This window comes from Lutjanus erythropterus, chromosome 1 (genome assembly GCF_056507025.1).
Source record: "Lutjanus erythropterus isolate fLutEry1 chromosome 1, fLutEry1.hap2, whole genome shotgun sequence".
Taxonomy (NCBI): Eukaryota; Metazoa; Chordata; class Actinopteri; order Lutjaniformes; family Lutjanidae; genus Lutjanus; species Lutjanus erythropterus.
The window spans coordinates 1,744,302-1,772,222 of record NC_139317.1 but is presented as its reverse complement, the minus strand read 5'-3'; the positions used below and the strand labels follow the sequence as shown (position 1 = coordinate 1,772,222).

At 40.0% G+C, this 27,921-nt stretch overlaps 1 protein-coding gene across 1 annotated transcript in view; it reads left to right on the top strand.

Annotated features, from left to right (window-relative positions):
* Nucleotides 1-8,686: 8,686 nt before the first annotated feature.
* The window catches only part of large2 (LARGE xylosyl- and glucuronyltransferase 2), a 111,513-nt gene continuing 92,278 nt past the window's right edge, over nucleotides 8,687-27,921 (top strand). Inside the window, exon 1 of the mRNA XM_084714556.1 lies at nucleotides 8,687-9,183. The gene's annotated coding sequence lies outside the window, so the exon portion shown is untranslated. The remainder of the gene's footprint in view (nucleotides 9,184-27,921) is intronic.

The window sequence follows — 27,921 nt, the reverse complement described above, 5'->3', positions numbered from 1 at the left end:
AAGAGGAAGTCAGGAGGTAATCCCTCCAAAACACACCGCAAACATTGTCATCACATTTGTGGGCTCAAGAGACTCTTTGTTAACAAATTCATGTCAAAATATGGAACAGGTCAAGTTGGATGTGTAGACTTGTTAATGTCACATGTAATGTCTTTGGGACGTGATAAGAGTCAGTGTCAGTACGAGTCTCGGGCCTTGTTGATGAGACTACAGATGGAAAGAAATTGATCTTGTGGCCTAAAGAAAAGGCGCTGCCCTTTTGTCCGAGGGCTCCACCTTATTTGTGCGGCTGTTCCAAACGTTTTGAGTTCAGATGGGCTTCAGGATTCCAGCAAGGGTCTGACAAGTTTGACTGGAGGTCAAGTTACTGCAGATAGAAAGCTAGCATTAGTTAGCCAGACATGCTAACGTTTGCAGCTTATGTTAGAGCAGATGAAGACAGAATTTAATCCAGTCACCACATGTCTGCTCTGGTGTTTCACAAAAAGAGATGCTGCTGTCCAGAGTCATGAAACATCGAGTATCGTCTTCTCAGAGCCTCCTGCTCACCTTCAACATGGAGAGAAATGGAAACCTTGAAGGCCCTAGTTACGGTTGCTAACCTATGATTGGACAGTTGCTGTCTGGAGGTGAGGCTTAGCGAAGGGTCAACTGTACTCTGTGTGATTACACAAAAAATAGTCTGTACACGAAAACACTGCAAATTAGTTAGTTATGTAGGTGTGGACAGGGACTAAATCTGACAATAAAGTTGACGTTTAACTTTACCTTTACCTTAACTCGATGAGTGCAAAGAAATCTAGCAGACAGCCAGCAGACACTGTCACAGCTCAGGGGAGGACAACAGAAGTTGTCTTCTGTCATCCTGGTGTTTGGTTTGATGATTTTCTATCTTTGAAGCCTCGTGCTGAAGCTCTTGTGTAGAAGATGAGACTGAAGCCAGGAGAGGCCTGTCTGCTGTCACCTTCTCCTCATTTCATGATTTGAGATGTTTTATAAATGAATTCATCAGCGTGGCGTCTCCACATGTTGGACTCACAGCCTGTGGAGATTTGTTGCTGAATTAAAAGCACTCACTATTTATTATAGTCTGCATCTCAGAGTTGGCAGAACATCTCGGTCGACTGAGTCATCTGTATATTCTTTATTTTTAAGGCCATTTGATGCACACTTCCATCATATCTCCACACTTCAATTTGCAATCATTAATTCAGAAGACAAAACGTTTTTTCTGCTGTCTGTCTCTGATATTCAGACAGAGATGGAAAATAATAACTGCATGTTTGCAAAAAGATTTTAAATGGGTTGAAATTTTAATTTTGTCCTTGTGCTTAGCTTATTTTAGCTCTCTGGCTTCTGTTATCCATCTTTAGTATTGTAGCCACCGTCTGATTTAACATTGTTTTGTCTTAAACTTTTTATGCTGCCTAGAGGGGGACATAGATGGTTGTATTTGAGTCTGTTTCTGACCTGATTTCAGAGCTGCTTAGCTCATTTTAGATTGAGCTTTGCAGAGTACAGTGGGGAGTGAAGGCAGAGAAACTGCTCTCAAACAGCCAGTAGAAGTTTGGATGAATTTCTGACATGTCAGAAATTTTGGTCGGCAGTTGTCAGAGTCTCTCACGAGTTCAGAGCTTTTTTTCTCACTGCACCTGCATGAAGTGGCAAACAGAGTGTCTGAAAGACACTATGTACCACTGACACACAATCTGTCATGTGGACAGAAAATATGGACACTGTTACCTCAGTGACCTAACTTCAGATAAGAGGTTGATGTATGATGTATGTGTGATGTATGCCCTTACCATCCATGCTTTAAATTACACAGTGATATAAAATTTAGGTCATACTGCCCTATATTGAAGCTGTTATGTTATTGTAGAATAGTTACATAATGTTCCTTTAAATTCAGGTTAAATTAAGAGTAAAAAGTTTTATAAAGGCTCACAGTATTTTTATTTGACTAAAATCAGACTGACAGTCACTTTTTATTCCTCTATAGACATAAAATGCTCAAAAATTTTCAAGTTCACCATTCTTATATTTATATTTTGTTTATTCTGTTATTTATTTTGGAATAATGTGAATTTTGAGCAGATATTGACACAAAACAAAAGAATCTATTCAGTCTGTTTCTGACATATTTTACATCCGAACTCCCCTCAGTCTTTGTCTCAGCTTAACTCCTCTCTCTTGGCAGTTACTGTGTGTGTGTGTGTGTGTGTGTGTGTGTGTGTGTGTGTGCATCTTTGGTGAATTATTGATGTGTTCGTCTGGCTCTTGACGTTTGTCTGCCATCAGAGTTTGGCTCTTTGATCGCAAGAACCCCACCATCGAAGCACACACACATGCACACACACACACACACACACACACACACACACACACACACATGCACGCACGCACGCACACACACACGCACGCACACACACATGCACGCACACACGCACGCACACACACACGCACGCACACACACATGCACGCACACACACACACAAACACACACACACACACACACACACACAGAGGTTACCCTGACTACCTATATTAAAGATGGTTATCAAAGGCTCTTCTGTGCCATCTGGCAGCTCATCAAATATTAAAGGTCTGTCTGCAGCAGCCATCTCACTGTCTGTTCCGCACATACAAATATACTGTGATCATGTGACCAGTGTTCAGGCTGCAGCGGGACATCTGACCGCTCGTCGTCCTCGGAGTTGTTGAAAACTTAACTGTAACCTTGGAGACATCTTAGCTGACCAGACAAGAAGCAGAAACAGTGACACGCTGTTTGTTATTTTAGGCTTTTGAAGATGAAGCAGATAAAATCTGTTCTGTCACTATTTATTGAGTTTTTATTTTAAATTTTTATTTATTGACTTTATTTTGCTTTTTAGGAGTCTGGTGTTTGTAAGTCACAAGTAAGTCTCAAGAATCTTGCTTTGGGAATCGGACCTTCAACTGTGAAAATGCTCCTAAGTAACTAATCTCATGTCGAGAAACGGATCTTTAAGTGTGAACACACCCTTAAATAACTCATCTTAATTCAAAAACCAGACCTTTAAGGTTGAACATGCCCTTAGATGTCTAATCTTGCATCAAGAATCCGACTTTTAGGTGCAAACCTTAAATAAATAATTTTGCTTTAAGAACCAGACCTTTAAGGGTGAACACGCTCTTAAATAAGTAATCTAAAGGTATCATGGTCAGGTATTCAAGTCAAAAGGCTCAAGTTCTCATAAAGTCCAAGTCAAATTATAAGTTTATTTTGTCAAGTTCAGTCTAAAGTCATCAAATCTGTGACTTGAATCCACAAATCTGTTCAAATCATAATTACAACTTTCAAAAAAACTGTAAACAAGAAGATACACTGCCAAAGTTTTAAATGGAAAAGAGGAAGAAAAGAGGAGGAGTACTGCAGAAAGCAGACGGTGGGTCAGAGAAGGTTAATTATATTGTAAACACGTGTGTGTGTGTGTGTGTGTGTGTGTGTGTGTGTGTGTGTGGTGTACAGTAACAGTCTCCTCAGGACGGTCATCCAGCTGTCCTTTCGGCGTCCTATCTGACCTCTGACCCCAAAAACTAACACACTGTATCAACTATCAGCTGCTACACACACACACAGACATGCACACACATATGCACGCACACACACACACACACACACACACACACACACACACACACACACACACACACACACTCCTCACTGTGTGTCCACAGTACCTGTGAGACTGCCGCTGTGACAGGCAGCACATATGGGCCATTTGCATATGATGCCTCTTCTGGATCTTCAGCCTCACCTTGAATATTTCTGTGTATCAGTGTGTGTATCTGTGTGTGTGTGTGTGTGTGTGTGTGTGTGTGTGTGTGTTTTAAAAAGTGTGTCTGTGCTCTCTGAGTTGCAGCTCAGTGAAAGTTGTCCTCGTCTGATTTTTTTTCCTGCTCTTATAAAAACAACTTGTCTCTGAATTATTTATGATCTGCGGGTTTTTTGCTTCTTGTGCTGCTTCACCTTCTCTTCCTCCTGAATCTAGTTTGTAAACTCTCCTCCTGCTGCCTTCGTCTCCGTCTCTCTGTCTTTTATCAGCTCTTGCTGCTTTTTTTTTAACCTTTGTTTTTCAGCCGAAGCCTCTCTGAACCTTCGTCTGTCTCTGTGGGCGTCTCAGCTGCTCAGTTCTGACCGCTGAGATGCCGTGATGATGTGGTGACGTCAGAGCGCTGATGCACCGTTTCGACCGTCATTTGGCGTCTGTGATCGACCGACACCTGTAGTTTTCACAGTGTGTACGGCATTATTGGCTCAGATCAGCCTTATCTGCGGCTGAGTCAGCAAGCTGCACAGTTATAACTGGTCACATGCATTTCTGCACAAGTTCTCTTGCACAAACACGCAGCTCAGTACAACAGTTCAGCTCACAACCAAAAAGCAACAAACCAGGTGGCAGTGCAACCTGCATCACTGCTGTCTTTGAAGTGAACATTTAAGAATTTAGCATTTTATCAAACCCAACAGACACCTGTTGGTCCTGCAACATCTTTGGTGTGTTTGATTTGTGATTTGTGCATTAAATAACTTAAACAAATGTTTTGGTTACTTAATGCACCTCTAACAAACTGTAACATATCATCACATATATATATTTAAGTGGGTATACAGAAATTCTGGTGTTTTCATAGTGGGTTTATAGTGTGTACCTACATATCACAGACTACATCTCTCTTTATTTTTTAACTCACAGAAATTAGTCAGAAATGCAGCAATATGCTTCATATGCCATTTGCCATTTTCGCAAATTAATTCCAAGTGTGCAAAGTGAAACTAAAGTAATTCCAGTAATGCAGTCCAGATATTCATACATATGAGAGCTACAGACATAAAAATGTAACCTGGGAAATGATCCTTTTCATGTCTGATTGATCCCTAACAGTCCTCTGCAGCCAGACATGTGACTGCTGGTCACAAACTTTCCACCATGAAGAAAACCTCTGTGGGGTTGATGGATGGAGAGTAAAGTAGAATATATGTCATCAACACCAACATCGCTGTCCCTTTTAACGTTAACTTACCCGAAGTGTTTCCATTGCTCTTGCTTGAGCTTGAGCTCCAAAAAGATTTTGCTTCTTTGTGGAATACCCCCCCCCCCCCAGGTGCACTTCTTCATGCACAAATGAAGATTTTGTCAGAATTTTTTGTAATCTCAAGCCTTTCAGGTAAAGTTACTCAGAAGACTCGGATCAAAATTCAGTTTTATTCTCAGCAGAACAAAATTTGCCGCTCTTTTTTAAATTTTCACGAGCTCCCACAGCTTCATTGCAAAGAACACTTAAAAACATTGCAATGTGCATTGCAATTTTTTAGAAAAGTTGCTGTGAAATCTGACATTTTAAGCCACAACAATCCCCAAAACAGCCTGAAAAATCCTGGAGGGACTGTTTACACGTGCAAAATGGACCTCACCAAGAGAGCTCAGTGTCAGAGCTGGAATCACCACGGTGTTATCTGTGGTGGTCGAATGGTGCCAACATCTGTTTCCAGGTGTGGGGAAGTTCTGCTGCAGATGTGAACATAGTATGAATCCTTTAGTGCCTCCAGAGGGCGCTGTGTGAAGTCTGAAAGATGTCCTCAAGTGAAGTCACTACAGTCAAGTGATGTCACTACAGTCAAGTGATGTCACTACAGTCAAGTGATGTCACTACAGCCAAAGTCTGCTCCTCATATCTGCTGCATGCCCCAAGCCACTAGCATAACACATCTGAATCGCTAACCAACATGGAAATGCACTAAGTTTTGATCAGAAGGAAGAACTGGTGGAGTAAAAACGAAAATATCTCTGGTTGTGTTGCATTGATTTTGAGTGGGAGTGTTAAATCAGCAGAGGACTCTTTTAAAAGTCTTTTCTCCGTCTTGAGTTTTCAGTTTCTTGTGTTGTTTCGTCCGGTCCTGCAACCTCGTAGGTTTCATTATTCACAGTTTTATCTGTGAAGCCGTTCTCTGTCTGATCTTGTTTATTTATTCTCTCTCAGAAACAGTCTCAGGAACTGTTCTACCCCCCAAAGGTCCAAACTGATAACACAAAACAGCCTTTTTTTCTCTTTCTTTTCTTGCTCTGATGCATTTTTCATACAAACAGGATTATTCAAAACTGAAAGAGCTCCCATGTTGATCTTAAACTGAATATGGAAAGATCTTAATGCCCCCTGTGCTTCATAGAGAGAAGATTTATCTAAACCTCACAGCTACAGTGTGATATCTGCTCTCTGACTGCAGCTGCTGGCTCTGTGGTGTCCTCGGACTTTGGACTTCTTGTCTACATTCTGGTGTTTTCTGCAGGTTTTCTGTTTGTCTTGGCAAACTCATGTTTACAGACAAGAAAAGTAAATGGTTAGTCTCAGTGACGTTAACTTGTCTCTGGCTACCTAATGTTTTAGATTGTATACCTGCAGAACAGAAGTTGATTTCAGTCCACAAGCAGACTTGCACGTTGCATTGTCTACATCTTTTTTTCCTGCAGGGTTGAACTGTCAAAGTAGGTCAGTAAAGTGAAACATCATATTAGAGGGTTAATAATTAACTATACTGTGTCAACATGCTGTCAGAGGTAAATTAAAGGGTATTTCAGTCATGAAATTAAAGCTGCATGTTTCAACTGCAAACAAACTAACAGTAGGTTGGTATGTAGTAAATGGAAACATCTTTTTAAAAAGTAATTAAAGATTCAGGCATGGATACAGAAAAGATCTTTGACATTTGCATCTATCAATGTTACATTCATTTCCAAGAAGTGAATAACACTGAGCATCAGTGGCTGGGATATATATGTCAGCAAGTGAACAGTCAGTTCTTGAAGTTGAAATGGGCAGCGTGACGATCTGAGAGACTTTTGGGGCTTTTCCACCGGCACTTTTGGCCGCCTCGAGTCAAACCGTGCCGCACAGATTTGCATTTCCATCACCACTTTTATTGTGCCTAGCTGCGCCTGAGATGGATGGACTTTGGAGTGGAGCCAAAGCGAGCTTGACCACGATCTGTTTGTACTTTCAGGTATCTGCTTTATTTTAACGTTTCAAATTCACTTTCAGCTGTGAGTCACATTACGTTACAGCTGATGAAACCCCTGAAAGAAAACCTTTCCTGTTCATGCTGCTTCATAGTAAAAGTATTTAAATAACAACGACAGGGTGTCAGATACCACAGGACACCTTCAGACGTCTGTGGCGTCCAGGCTGCCCTTGTGCTTTGGCGGCGCAAGGAAACCTTTTCAGACTTCAGGAACTTTTCATTGAAAGGTTTCAGGGAGATAATAAACTGTCTTCTTTTTGACTGCAGGAACCTGGCACTAGACTGCAGAAATGAACGTTGTTGCTTGGTTAAACTTGAGCTTCCTGACTTCAACACCATTCAAACTCGACAGAAGATATTCTGTACGTGCCGTTTCTCCCAGCTGCTTCTCTGATGTCTGACCTCCCTCTCGTTCCTCTCCTGATATTTTCTCATCAATTTCTCTGTCTTTTGAGTTGGATGATAAAACGACTGTTTCTGTAAATAGAGTTTTGTGGCTCTTGTGAGAGCAAAATATTGGCTGCAAAACAAATTGACGAGTAATTTTTAAATTAAAAAAAGAAATTCTCTGATTTCAGCTTCTTAAATGTGAATATTTTCAATTAATTGAGAAAATAATCAATGATGAAAATAATCTTTAGTTGCAGCCCTAAAAACATTATATTAGGCTCAACAATCTCACCATATTTTATATTGAGGTAATCCAAAAGTAACAGAAAGTAATCTAAATTACTTATTATTTTAAATTACTAATTATTAATTATTAATTATTTACTTTCATTTTTCTCCCTAATTTTGTTGTTGTGGTGAGGTGCATAGAGGGAAGCTTGTTAAGAAAAATGTAGTTGGGTTCAGGTCGGTTTTGGACAGACTTTTATCAGCATCAAGCCTGATTAAAACACTTATTACAATACGTTTTTCAAGTAACCCTCCTAACCCTGATTGCAGCCAGTAAGCTAGCATTAGTTAGCCAGACATGCTAACATTTGCAGCGTGCATTAGAGCAGACAAAGAGAAAGTTTAATCCATATTATGTTTTTAAAAGACTACAAAAAAGACATCTCTGTCCAAACTTTACAGTGTAGTTTCAGTTCTTTTTTACTCTGAAGTAAAAACTCTGATTATTTCTTCACTTTTTAATCTAAAGTTACTTTTAGTTCTTGATGAAACTTCAGTTTGATTTTTGATCAAAGTGAACAGTTTGGTACTGGACCCAAGATTGTGACTCTGTGTTTAAAATGTTAAAGTGTGTGAAATGTCTTTAATGCTCCTCGGTCAGATGTGGACAGAAGTGTTTCTCCAGCTGACTGAGCCCGACTCACTGAGTGTCTGCTCCTATTAGAGCCTCAATATCTGTGATTGGCTCCTGGTGTGAAGCTGAGCCTTTGTCTGTGTCGCCAAACTGTCTCACAGAGAGAGAGAAAGAGGTGTGTGTGTGTGTGTGTGTGTGTGTGTGTGTGTGAGTGAGAGAGAGAGGGAGAGAGAGAGCGAGACAGATAGGAAGGGGGCAGGAAGTGAGAGCAGGCAGCCTCTGCTATTGGCTGATCTGGTGTGGGAGGGCGGGGTTTGCCCTGGTCGGGGGTGGTGCTGCTGCAGTCAGCCTCATTCTTCAGGAGGAGCTGAGCAGAGAGAGCAGAGTGTGTGTTCTCCTCACAGCTGAACACCGACCGGCTCATGAATGATCAGATCGAAGGACTGTTGAGAACCACAGACGGGTTCTGACAGCAGCACCGTCCTCCCTCCCTCCTCCGGCCCAGGCAGGGTGCACCGTCCTGGGGCTGAACTGTGCACGGACTCAGCCTCTTCCTCTGGAGCTCTGCAGTGTGTCTGTGCCTGATCCAGCACCTGGCTCTCCTCTCTCTGTCTTCTCTCTTCATGTGTGTGTTAGTGTGTGCATGAGGACAGTTTGGCAGAGCTGTTAATGTGACACACACACACACACTCACAGAAACACACCTTCTGGATTGATTGAAAGGCAATGCCACCTCCTCCTGCAGAGCTTTTTCCTTGTTTCTGGATGGATTTTTGATGGTTTACAACCTCTCTGGATTTGGATATGGAGTGATTCACAGCTCACAACAACACTGGAAGTAACAACCTTCACAACTACACACACACAGGTGAGGAAGATTTTCACTTTCTGTCTCTGTGGAGGAGAAACAAGCAGCTGGTTTGTGTTTAATACTCTGATCTGAACACAAAGCATCTTAAATCTCTGCAGTTCTCTCTGTAATTCTGCTTCAGATGGATTATGTGCATGTCACTGATCATTTGTGTGTGTGTGTGTGTGTGTGTGTGTGTGTGTGTGTGTGTGTGTGTGTGTGTGGCGAGGTCCATGTGACCTGTGTGTTGGATAAGGTGGTCTAACTGAGCTACATTCTTATCCGCTGAGCCATGTTCAGAAACCCCCCTCCTCAGAGCGAACACACACACACACACACACACACACACACGAAACCTCATGCTTTTGCTTATACAGCACAGTTAGAGTGAATGTTAACATTTTGAATCACTCTAGAGCTGCAAAGATTATTTTTATTATAGATTAATCTTTCAACCATTTTCTTGATTATTTGATTAGTTTTTTGGTCCATAAAATGGTGAAAAATGTTGCTCAGAGTCCAAGATGACGTCCTTGCATGTCTTTATTTTGTCCAACTCAAAGATATTCAGTTTACTGTCAGAAACGAGTAAAAGAACAAGAAAATATTCACAATAATGAAGCAGAAATCATATAATTTGAACACTTTTTCTTGATCAGTTGTCAGAATAACTGGCAACTAATCGATTAATATTTGCAGCTCTCTAAGAATTCTTTAATTCTGTCATATTGTGTAATTCTGTCATGAAAGCTGTAAGTTTGAGAAATTTTATGGTCATGATTGGCGACCTAATTCCTCTCGGCTCCTAAAAAAAACATTATTCGACTGTAGATGCACTCCTGAGCTATCAGGACTGAGATCAGCTCAGTACTTCACTGTTTTACCTCCTTATACAGTAACACACACACTCTAAAAATAAAAAGCTGCTACGCAACAATAGTAGAGTCTAATTTGGTTGTTTTTTGGATAAAAAAAAAAGATGCACATGGGGGGAAATGGAGAAAACAGATTATCTGCACTTTAGTAGCTCGGACAATAAATGAAGCCTAATGTACGTGAAGAGAGTCGAGTCACTCTCACTGCTCGGCTTCTTTTCACTTGATTTATTAATTTCAGTCCGTTCAGATTGTCGTGCTTTTGTCTTGTTCTGCTCCCATTAATGCAACTCTGAAGCAATCATTTCATTTTGGAACATTTTGCCTCTGCTTTAATGGAAAGAGAAATGAATGAATTATGTTCCCCTGATCTGTTGGACAGTTTGTGATATGAAACCGAAAGAAAAGATGGAAAGGAAGGTGGGAATTTAATTGAAGGGATAGTTCAGATTATTTGAAGTGTGGTTGTGTGAAGTACTTCTTCATAGTCAGTGCACAGTAGATGGAGAAGCAGCAGGAGTACCAGTGTAGGAAGCTGAACAATGTACTGCTGTGGACAGGGTCAGCAGAAAAATCAATATCAATTTAAGTGTAGGCCATATTTATAATATTTTCACCACTTTACCTCGCTGTCAGACAGACTTTTCTGATGAGAAACTGAAGTTAAATAAGTTAAACAATCTCACTCTGTCCAAAGCAACCAAACTCCATTGGTAAAATCAGTCATTTTACTTCACAGGACACAGGAGTTACTGGTCTGCCGCCTCAATCTGTTAGTCAGTTTGTGTTATTGTGTGATTCAGCGTTTTAAAGGGTTTGTTTGTTGTCTCTTTTCTTCACTAGCTGGTCTGTACGTGTGTCTGTCTGCTGTGTGCTGCTGAGCAGTTTGTTAAGAGTGGGTTTATTACAGCTGCTGATGGAAACATTTACTGTAGAGTACACGCACTAAAGCTACTGTTTTTTGCCCTTTTCCTGAAAAGGACGATATTCTTGCTAGGCTGTTTACCTGACTCATGAAAATTAATATTCTAGTTTCCATACAGCTGTGCATGCACCGATTTAAGTAGAACAGCTGGAGTCACTTGAGCCAATTTTTTCTTAAGTTGTCCACTGGTGGCTGATTTCTTCGACTGTGTGAAAACAGACTCCTGCTTTCATTTGTTCAAAAACCCTCTTGAAAAGGTTTCTTGTTGTGATATTTGTACATATGAAAACTTGATGACATCCCAGTCAGTAGGTGTGTTTCTCCTCCTGATCAGAAATGTGGTGTTTTTTTGTGGATGCATTTCTACTCCAGCCTGGCAAACTGTTGGCTAGTTGCACAGAGCTGAAGAGACCGTGTGTCACAGTTTGTGAAAACACTGTATACATGTTCAAAGAATTCTCCTAAAACCTTAATAATGTCAGTGAATTTTACGTCAATTAGGAAATGTTCCATTTAGAATATGGCCTAATGCAGAATATCCAATTTCTCTAAGGTAATCACATTAACATATATAGGACGACTCTGCAGCACCACAATATTTAATTTAAAATGGTATTTCACCTTTAATAAAGACTGCACAGCCTGTGATTTGAAAATTGCGTTGGAGAAAGGCGACGCCTTTGACGTGACACGCAATCATTTCATGCATAAAAATATTGATGAGAGCAACTTTTAATAGAACAAGAGCTTTGTAGAAAAATGCATTGAATACCAAAACAATTAATGTCCCTGGTCACCATTAGAAAATTAACATGTGCATGTAACCTGCTCAGACACACACACACACACACACACACACACAGAGTTAATCTCAGGGGTTTTACTGTAACAGCTGTTTGACACTCTGCTGCTGCTTCCTTTCATTCTTACCTTCCCCCCCAAAAGAATCTGCATAGTTTGCCATTTGGCAGTAGAAATGCATCATGGGTGTTTTTGACTCTCTGCGTTTAACTCTCTGTGTTGTTGTTTGTTTATGATAGAGGAGAGCTCCAAAGGAAACTGTAGGAAGTGTTTAAAATCTGTCCCTCCCTCTCTCTAATAACCAGAGGTGAACGCTCTCCCCTGCATGTTCCACCGAGCCGTGTTTAAATATTCATCGGTTGTTAGAAGGTGTGCCAGAGAGCTGCGCTGGAAGGGAACAGTCGTAGTAGCACTTGGCTCCCGCTGCCGCCACACTTAACCCGTCCAGGAAGTGTGAAATCAGATTTAGGAAATGAGAAACGGCATTTACGTTCGCTCGGAAATCCCTCATGTGTGCGATTGGAATTCCTGAGGACTCGGAGTCACACCTCGCCTCCAGCACTTTATGTTAATATCGCTGTTGGTGGAGGGGAGCAGTGATGCATGTCAGAGCCGCATCAGAGCGAGGAGAGCCTGGACCCCGACTGGTGCTGGATCTCTGAGGCCCTTTATTGATTTGATCGTTTAGATTTTAAAGGAGCGCCATGTCACGTGGACTGCTACTGCCTGTATGATGTCATTAGTGATGTCATCATGGTTATTTCACCTGTGGCTGGTGCTCTGTGGCTGCATCCATAAATATGTTTTAATTTTAATAACTTCCTACAGTTACATTAGAACTGGGCACTATCACTATTTTATGGATATTGTGATATCATCTCAGATTTTGCATATGGTTATTATGTCTTTTCTTGACTTTAAAGACATTTTCTGCAGTAGAATCTACCAGAACTACTTTCTTTTCAACTGGGAAGAAAGTAGTTCCTACATAAAACAGTTTATAATAAAATCTGTGGATTATCTTGAGTGACTGGCTCCTGATTTTTGGAAATAGATGTAGGTTTTTGAATTTTTCATGTGTAATTTTTTGACTCTTTGAGCTCGAAAAGCTGAGTACCATCTAGTTCCATTATACTGGAGAGAAGACAGACTCGCTGCGACTGATATCTCCAAAACTCTGCACCTCACACCAAAAAATCTAAATGGATAAACAGCAAGACAGGTCAGGGAAATCTGTTTTTTTTAATTTTTTTTATTTTGAGGTGAACTGTCCCTTTAAGCCATATCACCATGTCCTAGTTTACACTAGGGCTACACAATTAACCAAAATATTATCAAAATCACAACATGGCCAATAATCAATAATCAAACCACAGAAGCTCATCTGCACTGTAAAACTGAAAAAGTTGCAACAAAATGCAAAACATTTTTAAGTTTTGAGCTCGACTCAAATTCTTAAATTCTGAAAAAGTTTTACCAACTACTGATCTTGAAGAAAGGTAAATTATCTCAACTAGCTAGCAAAACTTTTTAAAGTTTGAGTTGGGCTCAAAACTCTACTGCAGGGCGCTGCCTTGAAATTTAAAGCAATCTTAACTATTTTTCTAACGTTGTGAAGGAAAAATGCACAACAGAACAGCCTTTTAATACAGCTGTAGTTTACACTCACCATCCACTCTGCTCTGTCATTTTCAAACCCCTAAAATTAAGGCTTTGAAAAAGCTGCTGACCCTGTTTCAGTTTGAAAACACCAGAATTGTATTTCAGTCTGGACGGGCGAATCATGTGACCATTTTCTGGAAGAAACCAAACATCATCGTCTTTGAATACCAGCACATAATCCACCATGGATGACGAATTACAGGCTTTGTCAAACTTGTTGTCTGTGTCTGCTGGTGAGAAGTTCATTTTCCTTCAGTAACAGTTCCACTGTGACTTCTTAAAGGGATGGTTCACCCAAAAATGAAATGAAATGGTTTCACTTTCCATCGCTGATGTGCCTCCTTTGTGGTATTTTCTGTGACCAATTGCAGGGTAGACAGTCTGCTTCCTCTTTACACCGGCACATGCAGGCCTAGTTTACCTGAATATCCACATTATATGTGCTTTCAGGAGTCTTAATATGGTCGGAAATGATAGACAAATCGGGTGAAGTTAACAAGCCGTTTTGTCTCCCCACAGTGCTGTGAATGAATGAATGCCAAATGTCATAAGAAGTTTACTTTTTTCTACTTTTACCTTTATTTTTTATCTCATGTTACTTTTGACAACAATGTCTAGAAAGTTGGGAAGAACCTCTGAAGTTCGGCTGTTCAAACAGTCAAGTCAAACTTTGGAAAAAATGGACTGCAACGTTCACAAAACTTTACTTTATGAAGATTTCTCCCATCTAAGACCATAAATACACTCACATGCATAGAGGTACAGAATGAGCAGAAGAATCTCACACATTTAGGGTTGCCTTCTAGACACAACCAGCAGACACTGAGAGAAGGACACAGTCTGTCACCGCAGTAATACACACAAGATGGCGGAACACAAAGTAGTCACTGGATTTGTCTGTTTCTGAAACGTTTGTGTGGTCGGATCATTTTCATTTGAAAATTCTGTTTTCAAATGAAAACGTTGGTCTGTTAGCGAGGTGTTAGTGTGTGTTACAAACCTGAAGCTGTGGAGTTTGAAACTGTTGGGTGTTGGATCTACTGAAAGTAGTCAAGTTGCATTATGGGAGATGTAGGATGCAGTGTCTTTGCTGCTTGACTGGTCAAAGGTTGTGATATCTTGGCTGCTGGTGTTATTTTTTTTTTATCTGTTTCTCTGCCAAATTTGTAGAGGTGCAATAATAACAATAATAATAATAATGATGATGTGTTGGAATCCTCCTTTAAAACTGCCGAAAACTGTCTGATATTCTTCTTTTGTTTTTTGCATCCAGCCTCCAAAGTCTCCAAAGTCTTTTTTGTACATGCGGAGCAGAGTCGCCTCCTCACAGGATGGTTTTCACACTCACAGATTACTGCTCTGTTTTCTCACATCAGGTGCATGTGCCTGGTTTTTATACATGTGCTGGTTTTGAGACTAATTAAACCCCACAGATCCAGTTGGTCACTTAGAAACAAAAACAGTCCCACTCTTGAACATGTGGTGAGTCACTCTGGAGTGTAACTGAGCGAATAATTACAGAGCGGTTTGTTTACATGTGATTACACCTCACAATCGATGGTCATTGTGATCCGTCCGTGATGCTGTAACCTGTTACTGTGGCGACAGATGGCTGAGGTGGTAATTAATCATAAAGAAAGAGAAGAGGAGATGAGGAGGTGGAGGGTGGAGGAGGTTGTAGAAAAGAATTTTCAAAAAATTCACAGCAAGACAAAGAGAGAAGAGGAAAACAGCAGCTGCTCCACAATTATTCTGCAGAAATATCTGGGGAGCTTCAGGTGTGTGCATAATTAAAGAGTTTAGTTTTATGCATATTTTAATTTGTGAAAATGAAAATCCAGAAATCTGAATTTTATCTGACACCATCTAAAATAAACAGAGAATTCAGCCTGTTTCACACAGATATTTCTACTTTTCAGATTTTATCATGAAGCAGGAGAACTCTTACAGTCTTACAAATGTTACAATCCCAAATGTTTTTGTTGCACAATAACAAGAAAACTCAATTTTATAAGGCTGATATTAAATCTAAAACAAGGTCTGTCTCATTTTAAATCATTCTTATTCCTAACTTGATTGGGCAGACGTGCACAGGCATGAAAATAGGCAGAGCTCTGAGAACTCTTCATGTTCCATTTTCCTCATTTCCTCCTCTTCTTCCTCTCAGCGTTCACTGACAAATACTGATTATTTGTTCCTCCAAGTACGTTCTGCAGGAAACTTAATTACCACCTGGGTTCTGTTCACCGAGATAGTTTTTTCCGGTGCAGGATGTGCTTCATTGTTGCTGCTATTATTGCCAGAAGAGACATTATATAACTGCCATTTGGCTTCCAGCTGATTGAAGCATCACTTCACTGTTGTATTGATCACTGAGAGGGAAGTGAATAGTTTTATAATCCAAAGCTTTTAAGACTTCAGAGCTTCAAAGTCACAGATCGAACTGACCAAAAGCTCTTCCGACAAGATTTAACCGGTGGATGAACATTCCTGACTCTCAATGTTTTTATTCAAAGGACACCATATTTTTGGGGCATTTCAGAGACGACATGGATTCATTTTGTTGCTGAGAGTTTACTGAGTTGAGGAGATTTAAACCACCCTCCTGTCTGTCAGTTAAATATGAAGCTGGAGCCACAAGATGGTGAACTTAGCCTCGCATGTAGACTCCTAGCATGCAGGGAAACACAACTCTTTGTACTGTGGTAAAAAATCTAATACAAGGACCTCAAAAGCTGCTAATAGGCTTTGTACAAAGTCTTGAAAGTTTGGAAAATTCTCAATTTTAACCATTATGTTTTCAAGGTTTGGAAGAGGGGTGTGTGTGATTAGTTAACTATACAGTTAAACGTTGCCACCCTTGCTAGTCGGCATCAGAAATACTAGACGGTTAAACTATTTAGCAATATTTTATTTATGTACAATGCCACTTAACTGTTGCCTCTATGGTGTTATGCAGCTGCCCACCACTAGTCGGGGCTGTGGTCCCATCAGATGGCGACCTGTCTCACCTGGCACATATGACCCGATGGTCCATCCAACCCCAGACGTTTTTTATCAGCAAAGTCCAGCAGATGAAAGCTCGTAAAAACCAGCACGATTTAGCAGTGTTTTGACATAGAAAATTAAAATAAGATTGAATATACACTGTGTCAGAATAAACTGGTATATAAGCACTCAACTGCAGCAACATGTGACCACATTCAGCAGAGACACAAACATTAACCTGCAAGCAGAGCAGCTGCTGCTGCTAACGTTAGCCACACTGTGTCAGGCTGGCAGCTAACTTCAGCTCCGGGTAAATGATGTAGTTTCCCCGCAGACTCTGGGATCCTTTTCGTTCTGAGAAGGTGCAACATTTTGTCATTTTGTAGGTTAATGTTTGTATTGTTCAGTGCAAAGGGCCACACATTTTAGCAGCATTTAAAGTAAAGTACTGTGATTAAAAGCTTCAAATGACTCTTAAGGTTTAACATTATCAATTAATACATTTTGCTCAATTTTAACATTCCAGGTGTTTTCTTACTGTCAGACTAGTTGATTAGTCTGAATTAAATTTTCTGTTTAATCAACAATTGAATATTCGAAAATTTGAATCTAGTCAATTTGTTTTTAGGGTTTTCTTTTTTCCACCTGATGACACCATCTGGAGATGATGATAAAGGCTTAGAGAGTCTAGTTATCCGTTTAAGTATCTTTAAAGTGCTTGAATTTTAATCTTAAAAAGCTGTTATAAATATAATCAGGGTTAATCAGGTGCTGGAAATCCTTGAAAATGCTTGAATTTTAATGTAGTGTTTTCAAGGTTTGAAAAGTGCTTGGATTTTTTGATGAAGTGCTTGAAACAGGTTAAAACTGTAATTGCATTACTTTCATAATATATATCTGTGGGACTGAACAGTGACTGATTGTTCAGTGTTGGTTCAGATGATGCCAATTCTTCTTACAGACAGGAGAAACATTTTGAAACATAAAACTTTAAGTATATAGTATGCATATTTAATTTACTACTGCTGTAAAGTTTTTAAAAATGTTTGAAAAGTGCTTGAATTTGACTTTGGAAAATAATCAACATGTTTATTTAATATAATAAGAGATATAAAAGCAAGTTTGTAGTTTGTAAGTTTGTAGTTTTCTGCGGGGTTAACTTTAATAATGTTTTATTTTCACTCACCCAGTTGGGCAAGTAGGTCAGAAATCTACCTGCCTGGTGTCAGTTTTTACTTGCCTCTGTACAAATTGTTTGATTAGTGGTTATTAATAAAAACAAAGACTAAAATTAATTTGTGTTTTATTTAGGGATGCAACATGAAAATTTCCAGTTTTTCAAAATCCAAGTTGATGTCTTTAAATGTCTCACTGTGTCAGTCTAAAACCCAAAGACATTTAGTTTCATATATAAGTATAAACAAGAAACTTTTCATATTTGAGAGGCTGAAAATGACGTTTCCTGACATTTTGCATGAAAAATAATTTTAACAATTAATTGATTTTGACATGAGTTTAATAGTTCAAATCTATTTTACCACTTGCTCAGATTTTCCTGCCCCAGGCAAACAGGCAATCCTTAATGTTAGTTCTGTCTGTGTGTTTTTAACCTTTGAACATAATCAGTCAAGCTGTTCCAACTATTTCTAGTGTTGATGCTAAACTGTCTCCTAACTGTAGAGCTGCAACTAACAATCATTTTCATTGTCAGTTCTTTCGTCCATAAAAGTACAAACCCTAAGATGACGTCCTCAAATGTCTTGATTTGTTCACAACCCAAAAATATTCAGACAACAGTCTGAAGGAGTAAAGAACCCAGAAAATATTCACTTTCAAGAGGCAGGAATCAGAAAATTTTGACTTTTTTTTAAGCACTCAAACTGATTAATCAATTAAGAGCTGTCAATCAAATTCCTGGCAAGAAAGCAAATAAGTCAGTATCACAAAATATCGCACTATTCCTTTAAAGAAGTTGAATGTTTTTTTATAGCAACAACTTTTTTTGTTCTATAAATTGTGTTGCCCTGTTGTACTCATAATAAAAATCCAGAGTAATGAGCCTTTTTATTTATTTAATTCTTCCTCTTGGTCCGTCTGAGCAGTGTTTTAAACTGAACTGTGGCTCTGCTCAGGTCTTTAATGAGCTCTTCCTGCTCTATTGTCAGAAAAGTGGTCCTAACTATTAAAATATGGCTGATCAATATTTCAAAGGTATATGCAGTATAATATTAATGTTATGAGCTCTGCTGAGTGAGCCTAATGTACTCTGCAGCTCATATAGCTGATAGTGTAATAATACGTTTTATTCTACCTCTCTGAAGCACTTCAGTAATTTACAACATGTTTTACCTTCCGCTCCTAATATAAAAGTTTCTTCTTTGAAGAAGAATTAAAGTCGACTTTTCTTCACTTCTTTTCAAGTAAAATTCTGGTGAAATGTCAACAAATTCAACTCAAAGTCAAACCAATGATGTGCAAACAAATATCGTGTGTATCACAGTGTCTGTCAGCCACATTTTTGCTCTGGGTGACGTGTTCCTTCATCACCACGCAGGCCTGGAATTTCATCATGTTAGGGTCGAGGTCACGTGACCTCTGGTGTCAATTTTTCTGAGGGCACAAAGGTCAAATGTGAGGGCAGCAAGGCCATCAAATAAAACAGCAATAATGAATTTAACTTATGGTTTGGGATGATTTTCATTATATTGATCCTTTTTTTTCCACTTTAATTTGTCAACACTAAGTACAGAGACACTGGAAGTCAGTCAGAGGTCAGTCTACATTATTACTTAATTACTTATAAAATTTAATTTTCTTATTATTTAATTTAACTAGCTCATTATTTTGGTAAAGTTTGTCATTATTTTGAGATCTCATTATATTGACTTAGACCAGTGATTCCCAAAGTGTGGACTGTGGTCCACTGCTGGGTCATGAAGGGCCTTGAGAGGTCATGAAAAATAAATTACCTCTCACATTAAGGCTGGAACGAATCCTCTACCTTGTCGTTGGTACGATCAACTCTGTCCTGTCACATCTTCAGCTGTCCTATAAATTAAAGGCATAAAAGCCCCCCTCCCCCGCAAAAAAAAGAAAACCAAATATATATAAAATTAACATATGTTCATGATGCAGACTAACACATTGCTGCTTTTAGTCTTTTCGTGGTATTTGTTTAGAACAGGAAACATAATAATTCCAGCCTCTTTACCATAAAAAAAAAACAAAAAACTTTAATTTCAGAATTTCTTGTTTTAATTGCTGACCCATCTCTGCACAGCGGGGGGGCCGACAGATTCATAATGAGCTGAATTAACGCCTATTATCTGCTGCTTGTGCCCATAGCTGCATCCTCCTCCTCCTCCTCCTCCTCCTCCTCCTCCTCTCCTTCCTCTCCTTCCTCTCCTTCCTCTGCCTCCATCCCTCCATCCATCCTCACTCTGCTGCTAATGGTTTCTCCATTAACCCCACCTGACGGCTGTGTGGGTAATTACAGATTTATTTACGGCCCGTGGCCACACACAATGAGAAATAAATAATGTGTTTGACCAAGCAGAAAGAGACATTATCCAGCCGTACATTTCACAGATTTAACCACGCATACACACACACACACACACACACACACACACACACACACACACACACACACACACACACACACACACACACACACACACACAGTGACTTTTCTCTTTAATGGAAACTGTTGCCAGAAGGTTTAGCTGTGACGTGCTGTACAGTATTGTCTCTGGATGTCCTTGTAGTTGCTCTATTTCCTGTTTAACTTGAGTTTTTCCTCCCTCTGCCTCTGCTGCTCCAATGTGCAACAGAATGTTTTAAAATAAAATGAATATGGACTCTGCAGCAGGTGGAGCAGACTGCATTTCACACCTTCATCCCTTGATTTTTATCTGAGCTCCATCTTGTGGCCTCTGATTGCAGCAGAAACAAGTTTTGAACTGAACACTGACGTTTTGAAGTTGATTTGTTGAGCAGTTACGGAGCAGCAGGATCATTTGCAACCGTGTTTGTGTCACCTGATGAATGTAAATCCAATATTCTCTCTCTTTTAGCTCTGTTTTTGGTCTCCACCGCTTCCTGAGGAAAAATTCTGTATCTTTAGCCGCTAAATGTTCCTCTGTGTTCATCAGCTCATGTCTTCATGTGTCTGTCTGCTGTTTGCTGCTCAGCAGGACGTGAACCGTTGTTTAACAGATTTTTCTCTAAAAACAATGCTATAAGACTGAGAGTGACCCCGAACAGTCAAGTTCAACAAAGTTGTGGTCCATGAATTTGTGTACAAAACTTCAAATCAGTCATCACAATCAATCGAGTTGTTGAGATACTTGGGTTTGAACCTCAGTCTCAATGATTTTTTTTCTTTTAGTGGATCATTTCATACATTTTTCAAAACCAAAAGTCGATGTTGATTTATTTAGTAACTCAAGTTGTAACATCTTTTTTTTGCCATGATCTTTTCCTAAACCTAACAAATAAGTTTTGTTGCCTAAAACTAACCAAACTGTGATGACAAAGATTACCTGACTATTGTTACCACGTCCTAAACTCATAAAATTCACTGAACTGTGTGACATTAAATGACAGGTGACGAGTTTAAAATGTGTAGATTTGAGAGTGGTGAGTTATTTATACACCAGTCCATAAGATCATGTTAAATCTAGAGACCAGTTTTGTCTCTGGGCTGGAAATCTTCTGCTTGGTGTCGACATGAGGCCTGTGAGGGAGAGTCTGTGTTTGTACCTGTTGTCCTCTCTGACTTACCGTAGTTTTTTTCCTTCTCTGCAGCAGGAAGTACAGAAGTTAGCTGTTGTTTTTCTCCTCTGCTAACTTTTCCTTCCATCCTTAAGGAACATGCTCCTGTGAGTAAGAAATAAAAAAAAAAGTTTTTAACTTATTCTGTAACCTGTGACAAAACTAAAGCATCATGTTAATTGCCTGCTCATAGTAATCACTAGCTCCAGTTAAGTGATTAACTATTGTTGACTTGAGTAACATTGTTTTGTTGTGCACACATTTTTAAAATACAGTTTTAAAAACTTCTGCTGTGCCTGGCTGACAGGCCGAGTCAAACCGAGCCGAGCCTGTGTCTGGAAAATGGCTATAAGATTTAAGACTGTTTGCAGATTTAATCAGTAAAGAAGAAAATATCCACTGTGACTTAATTCTGACTTTCAACCTTTGATGCTTCCCCAGACTCAAAGATAAAAAGTCTTCTTCTGTTAGTCGACCGTCTGGTGGCAGAGCCTTTTGTTTGTCCACCAGAGAAAGATTTATTTCAGGTAGAAATATATCTCTGGACATTGTGCTGGTTTCTTTTTATCTTTTAACTTTTTACCTTTTATTTGAAAAGTTATAATGCAGTCAGTTACTTCCAGAACCAGGGACTTATTTGCCTGCTTCTCCAATCTGTGTTTTTTATCTCAATAAAAAGAGTTTGTGTGTAGGAATCATATTCAGTGACCACCACACACTCACTGTCCATCAGGCTGTTTCTACCCTCCATCTAATCCTCCATGTGAGGAAACAGATTTCTGTGTGTTTGTGTGTCTCGCTTGTCTTTTTCTGAACATCGACCTCCTTTCTCAACATTTCCTGAATCAGATCCAGACCACACAGACGACCGCAGACGTGCGCGGTCTGCTGGGCTGCATGCTAATAATCCCTGTGAAGCTCTGATTGATTTCAGGTCATTATCTGTTTGCTGTGTTTGTGTTTTAGTTCCAGTGCAGCTGAGAGCTGTTTGTCAGATTTATGTCGTCCAATACTGAAGATAAAATGTTAACAAGAGCGAGTCAGATTCTGCTGTTTATCACCGCCTTTACAGCTCAGTTATACCTGTTCCATTTTGATTTACTCCGTGTCGTTAAAACATCTCCTGACGGCACTTTTATTGTCATTTATCCAATCATGAGCTCGTTTTTGTGATTTTAAGACCAGCTGACATTATGGAAAAAGATGGGAAAATCCACAGATTGAAATAAAATATGAAAATGTGTCTTTGTTCCTCCGGTTTTATCTCTTTTTTCAGTTTCACTCATAATTCATTTAAGTTTACTATTCTATAAAGCAAATGTTTGGATTTGATTTCTGAAAGTATTAAAGCTGAAGTTCACATTAGGAGCTCCTCTGTTTGTCAGATGTGTTTTGTTACACACAGTGAGTAAGAGACCTTTTCTATTTTTAAGAGACACTCCAACAATTTTACACATCAAGATCAGGTGAATTGCCAACTCTCACAAAAATTGTACAGTTTGTTTCTTCATGTGACACTTTGTATAAATTAATTATCCACTGTTTTATAATGGCTTAATTCCATCAGATACAGCTGCATTATTTCGACGCTGCTGCTGCGCGCGCGCACACACACACACACACACACACACACACACACACACACACACACACACACACACACACACACACACACACACACAATGCTTGTGATTCCACCAGCAGCGTCTTGGCGCATCGCAGAAGCGGCTCTCTGCTCTGCTTCAACCACAGGCCGAGTCTAGTTTTGACTGATGCTGCGTCAGTCTGCACAGAGCAGATCAAGCTGGCAGGAAGTCAGACACAGTTAATTTTCAAAATAAAAGCCCTCGTACAGACTCGTGATCATACAGACAGACAGTGCAGTGGTGTACTTGTCCGTGGTAGAAGCACGTGTAAAAAGGACCAAATCAGAGTAAGTTAATCAGGCGGGAAAAATTCTCTGTTGCTGAAATGCTTCTGATGGGGGCTGCAGACGTGTGGAGGACGGATCAAAACCATGGTGCTGACACGCTGTGCTCAGTGGAATCAACCAGTTATCTGACAAATCTGTGGTTAAATATCTGGACAGATTTCAGGACAAAAGGGGTAAAGATCATGGTCTGGGTTAAAATTCTCCATCTCATGAGATATTTCACTGGTTTTGGTTTCGCTTCTAGACACGACCCTCTGAAGGTTCTTAAAAGGTTCTGATGTACAGATGCACTGGGGTCTGTGAAATGTGGGATCCAGTGTTTTTTAACCTTGACCTAAACTAGGGATTAACTAGGTGATTCCACTGTTGATCCGTCCTCCACACAGCTGCAGATCCCACCAGCAGTGTTTTGCCCACCTGATTATTTTGACCTGCTCAGATTTTCATCTCTCCTTGCTCTTTGTGCTTCTGCCACAGTTAAAATAGTTTCTTTTCTGTCTGTCTTTATGATCGCGAGTCTGCATGGGGTCTTTTAATTTATTTTTTGTGTGTGTCTCTGATATCCTGCCAGCACGTTCTGCTCTGTCCAGATTGATGCAGCATCCGTCAAAAATTCACACTTGATGGTCTTCTGACAAAGCTGCAGTAAACACACAAAGTTTGTTCCTTTCTTGCTATACAGATAGTTTCCTCTGTACAGTATAACTGTTCAAGTTGTTGACATTTTTACTACAACAGCACACTTGGAAGAGGCATCAGAGAGAAGTCACTGGCAACATCGTCTTTCTGATTCTGCAAGGAGGATAATTCTGGTATTTTCAAACCTGCAGCCTATTTTTCAAAAACTTCTTGGATTGTTCCAGACTAGAGGGTCACACAGGATTGGATTTTCACTCTTGTCCCATCCCACGCCCACAAAACACTCCTGTCCCAAACCTGGAAGAATGATTTCCCATCAATCCACAGTCCACTGTGTCTCAAAGAATTTTGTAAGTGAACCAGAACTGTGAGAAATTGAAACAGTCTGTCATTTATAGTCGTTTTCCATTTTCATTTTGTGTGTTTTTGGTTGTTTTAGTTGACTTTCCAACATGAAATAATGATCATTAGGAGTCTTCTGATTAGGGATGGGAGTTGATAAGATTTTTATGATTCTGATTCCATTTTCGATTTTGCTTAATGATTAGATTCTTTATCGTTTCTCATTTGGAAAAAAGGAGAACACACAGGAAGCTAGACGTGATCTGGAGCGAGTGCTGCCAGCCTCTGAGCCTGTCAGACTCTGTCTCGTTTCATGGTCATCTAAATGTAATGCATGAGAAGGCATTCATTTAACGTTAACAGTTAGTAATAGCAGGTTTTACAATGAGGCAAATGGCGCTAACATGATAGGCAGTGTTAGTTAGTTAGTTAGTTACGTGCAGTGTTAACAGCAGAGGACGTGCTAATGTTGCAGGTGCTGCTGGGTTGAGATTCACTCTGGAGTGGATCGAAAACACGACATTCATTCAAAGTTATCGCATTTTGTGTGTGCAAATGTTTCTGCATATTGGTTGTATCTCCTCCCTTTGATGAAATATCCACTTTGCAAGTATTGCAAGTTGCCCTGTTGTCATCCTTTCTCGTGAAATGTAACCAAACTTTCGAGCATTTGTGCCGCTTGGGCGCCATGTTTCCTGCTGGCTGCACTGGTGAATGACGTTGCCACGTACGTTGCGTAGCTTGCGTAAGCTACGTTTGCGTAAGCTACGTTTGCGTAAGCTACACAACGTGCGTGGTGATGTCATTCGCGCCCACTAGAATCGATAAGGGAATCGTTTGCAAAATTGGCAAATGATTCTAAGGAACTGAAACACTGGGAACCGGTTCTCAACAAGACCTGAGAAAACCAGGAAGAGAAAAAGCAGAACTTTGATGTTTCAGACTTGGTGTTTGATATTTTCCTCACAACATGAACTGAATGTGTGTCCTGTATCACCACACAGTGTTTGTGTGTGAAAGGTGTCGTGGTCTTCGGTCACGTGTCCGTCCGTCTGTCTCTGATTGAATCCAGCTGCAGCATCAGGAGGATAAAACCTGACCCGTGTCCTCGTCTCTTCAGTCTCTGTGTGATGTGAAGCTGCTCGCTGATCGCCTTCAGCTCCGAGCTGCACGTGGGAGTCCGGCTCTGATTTGCTGCCGTCCCTATTTCTGTGGAGTATGAAAGGCGTGTGTGTGTGTGTGTGTGTGTGCGCGTGTGTGTGTGTGTGTGTGTGTGTGTGTGTGTGTGTGTGTGTGTGTGTGTGTGTGTGAGAGAGTAGTGAGTGGATCCTCCAACTCAACAGTTTTCGTGGTCGTATGAAGGAGAAATAAACTCTTCACTGACATATTTTTCAGTTTAATTTTGACTCTGAGTGGCAGCTCGATGACTGAGACACACACACACACACACACACACACACACGCGCGCGCGCACGTCAGTGTTGTTATGAACACACAGACACACACACACACACACACACACACACACACACACACACGTCAGTGTTGTGATGAACACACAGACAGAGTGTGATGTGTGTGTTGCATTAGCCCAGCTAGCTCGCAGTTGGTAATGGATGAAAAAATTCAAACGTCTGCTGAAGGAGAACTCAACAACCCAAATAAAACTGTGATTTTTGGAACATTTTGACCCGTTCTGATCTGTGATCGTGTCTAAACATGATTTGTGTTCTGGATTTGAACAGTTTGAACTGCGAGCTGTGAGAAAGTTCAGAGTTTAGCAGGCAGATAAATTACTTTTTTATTGGCGAGAAAACCTTTCTGACTGTATTTAGGAGTTATATGTCAAAGACTGCTGGATTCGCTGTGTTATTGCACTTTTATCCTGTATTCTTTTGTTCTGTTGAGAATGAAACAGTAAATCAACTCACTATTGACCCGCCAAGTGAAATACTGCATTTAAAAAATACAGAAAGAAGCCGTGTTGATGTGTTTGTGTTGTTGAAGAGCAGCAGGTGCCAAGTTAAAGTCCTGAACTTTGTGTTTTATGTCCTAAAACAAGTCTGTGTGTGCTCTTCATCAGGATCACTCTGTTGAAGACCACAAGTCAAAATGTGTTGGTCTGACAGTTAAGGTGTTCTTTGTCCTACAAGTGTTAATTAAGTGCTTCAGTAATGAGGTGTTACACTTCCATAAAGCTGAGGGGCTCACAAGAGACTGAGTACAAGAACAACCATCCAAATCTGTGGACCAGGGTCCAAGATGTCCTCCAAAAACTCTGGATTTTCTTCACACTTTTACCAACAGACAGACAGTCCCCTGACTCCCCTAAAAAGTCTCACAGTTTTGTGAGTTGTTGAGTTTATGAAATGCTGTCTATGACAAATTCTTAATTATTTGGTCCATCATGTAAATTCGCCAAATGTTCGACATTAAGTTGTTTCTTTCTTTGTGTAAGAAAGATTGTGTTTGTGAGTCCTGTGTTTATTTGCATGTGGTGCAGGGAGGAGAGATCCGACAACAAGTTGTCACACGTGGAGATGCATCATAATGCCATGTGTGAACTGATGTACTGATGAGGCGTCCATTTGTGCCTGGATCACCCAGGACTCATGTAGATACCAGGTGTGAACAGGCTCATTATGACCCCATCAGTGAACTGAACCATAATGTGTTAAATTGGTTTGTTGTTGTTATGCTGTAAAAGCGTGTTATTAGTCTTTGATGAATAAATTATGCCACTAAAAATGAGGAATTTTATATTCTGATCAAATGAGAAATAACAGAGGAAGAGTTTCTCGGATGTAACAGAATCATCGCTGTCCTCGGCTTTAAATGAGCTGAGAAAAACTCTTTTTCAGCTTTGTGACACATCATCTTTCAGATAACACAATGACTTTTCCAGAGGTTCTTAACAGTAGAGCTGCAACGATTAATCAAATGAGAATTCATCAGTTGGTTTGAGTCATTTTTTCAACAAAGTAAGTCCAAATTCTGTGATTCCAGCTTCTTGCATGTGAATATTTTCTGGTTTCTTCACTCATGTCAGACAGTAAACGGAATCTCTTTTGATGGTGGACAAAACAAGACATTTAAGGACGTCATCTTGAGTTTTGGGAAACAGTGATAAACATTTGTCACCATTTTCTGACAATTTATGGTCCAAACAAGTAATAGATTGATCAAGAAAATACTGGACAGATTAATTGGAAATTTAAAAAAATGAAAATAATTGTTAGTTGCAGCCCTTCTTAAGAGGGCTAAGATTTTTTAAATACATGAAGCAACAATTAACCTTTCAGTTTAAATGTAGAATTCAAAATCGCGAAATCAGGAGATGCAGGAGATTTTTTCTGGACGGGGACGAGGTGCTCCTGATGGACCCAGTCTGAAGACTAGTGTTTCTTTTTTTAATGATGCAGCCGCGTCAATAAAGAATCCTTTGGACTGTGTCAAATGTCCAGAGCATGTGTAGATGTTCATATTCTTTATAAAGAAAACAGTTATTTTCTTATTACTCTGGTGCATTTTATGTGTTGCAGTGACCTTTATGTTTTCCACCACATTGCTGAGCAGAGTTGTTGGGGGTGTTTTGCTTCTAATGGTCTGTGTCCAACATGTGGCTTCTCAACATGTCCCCTCGCATTAAGAGGGGCTGAGCGGGGGCTGTGGGCCCTGTGGGGACGGTGGGGGGGTTGAGGGTGGGGGACTCCTGCAGGGAAATATGAATGCAGGATCAGGGAGTGGAGGCATTGGGGCGGGGGTAAGGTGTTTTTAGCCTCAGGAGGTGTTGATGCTCTTCAGTCCAGATCTTT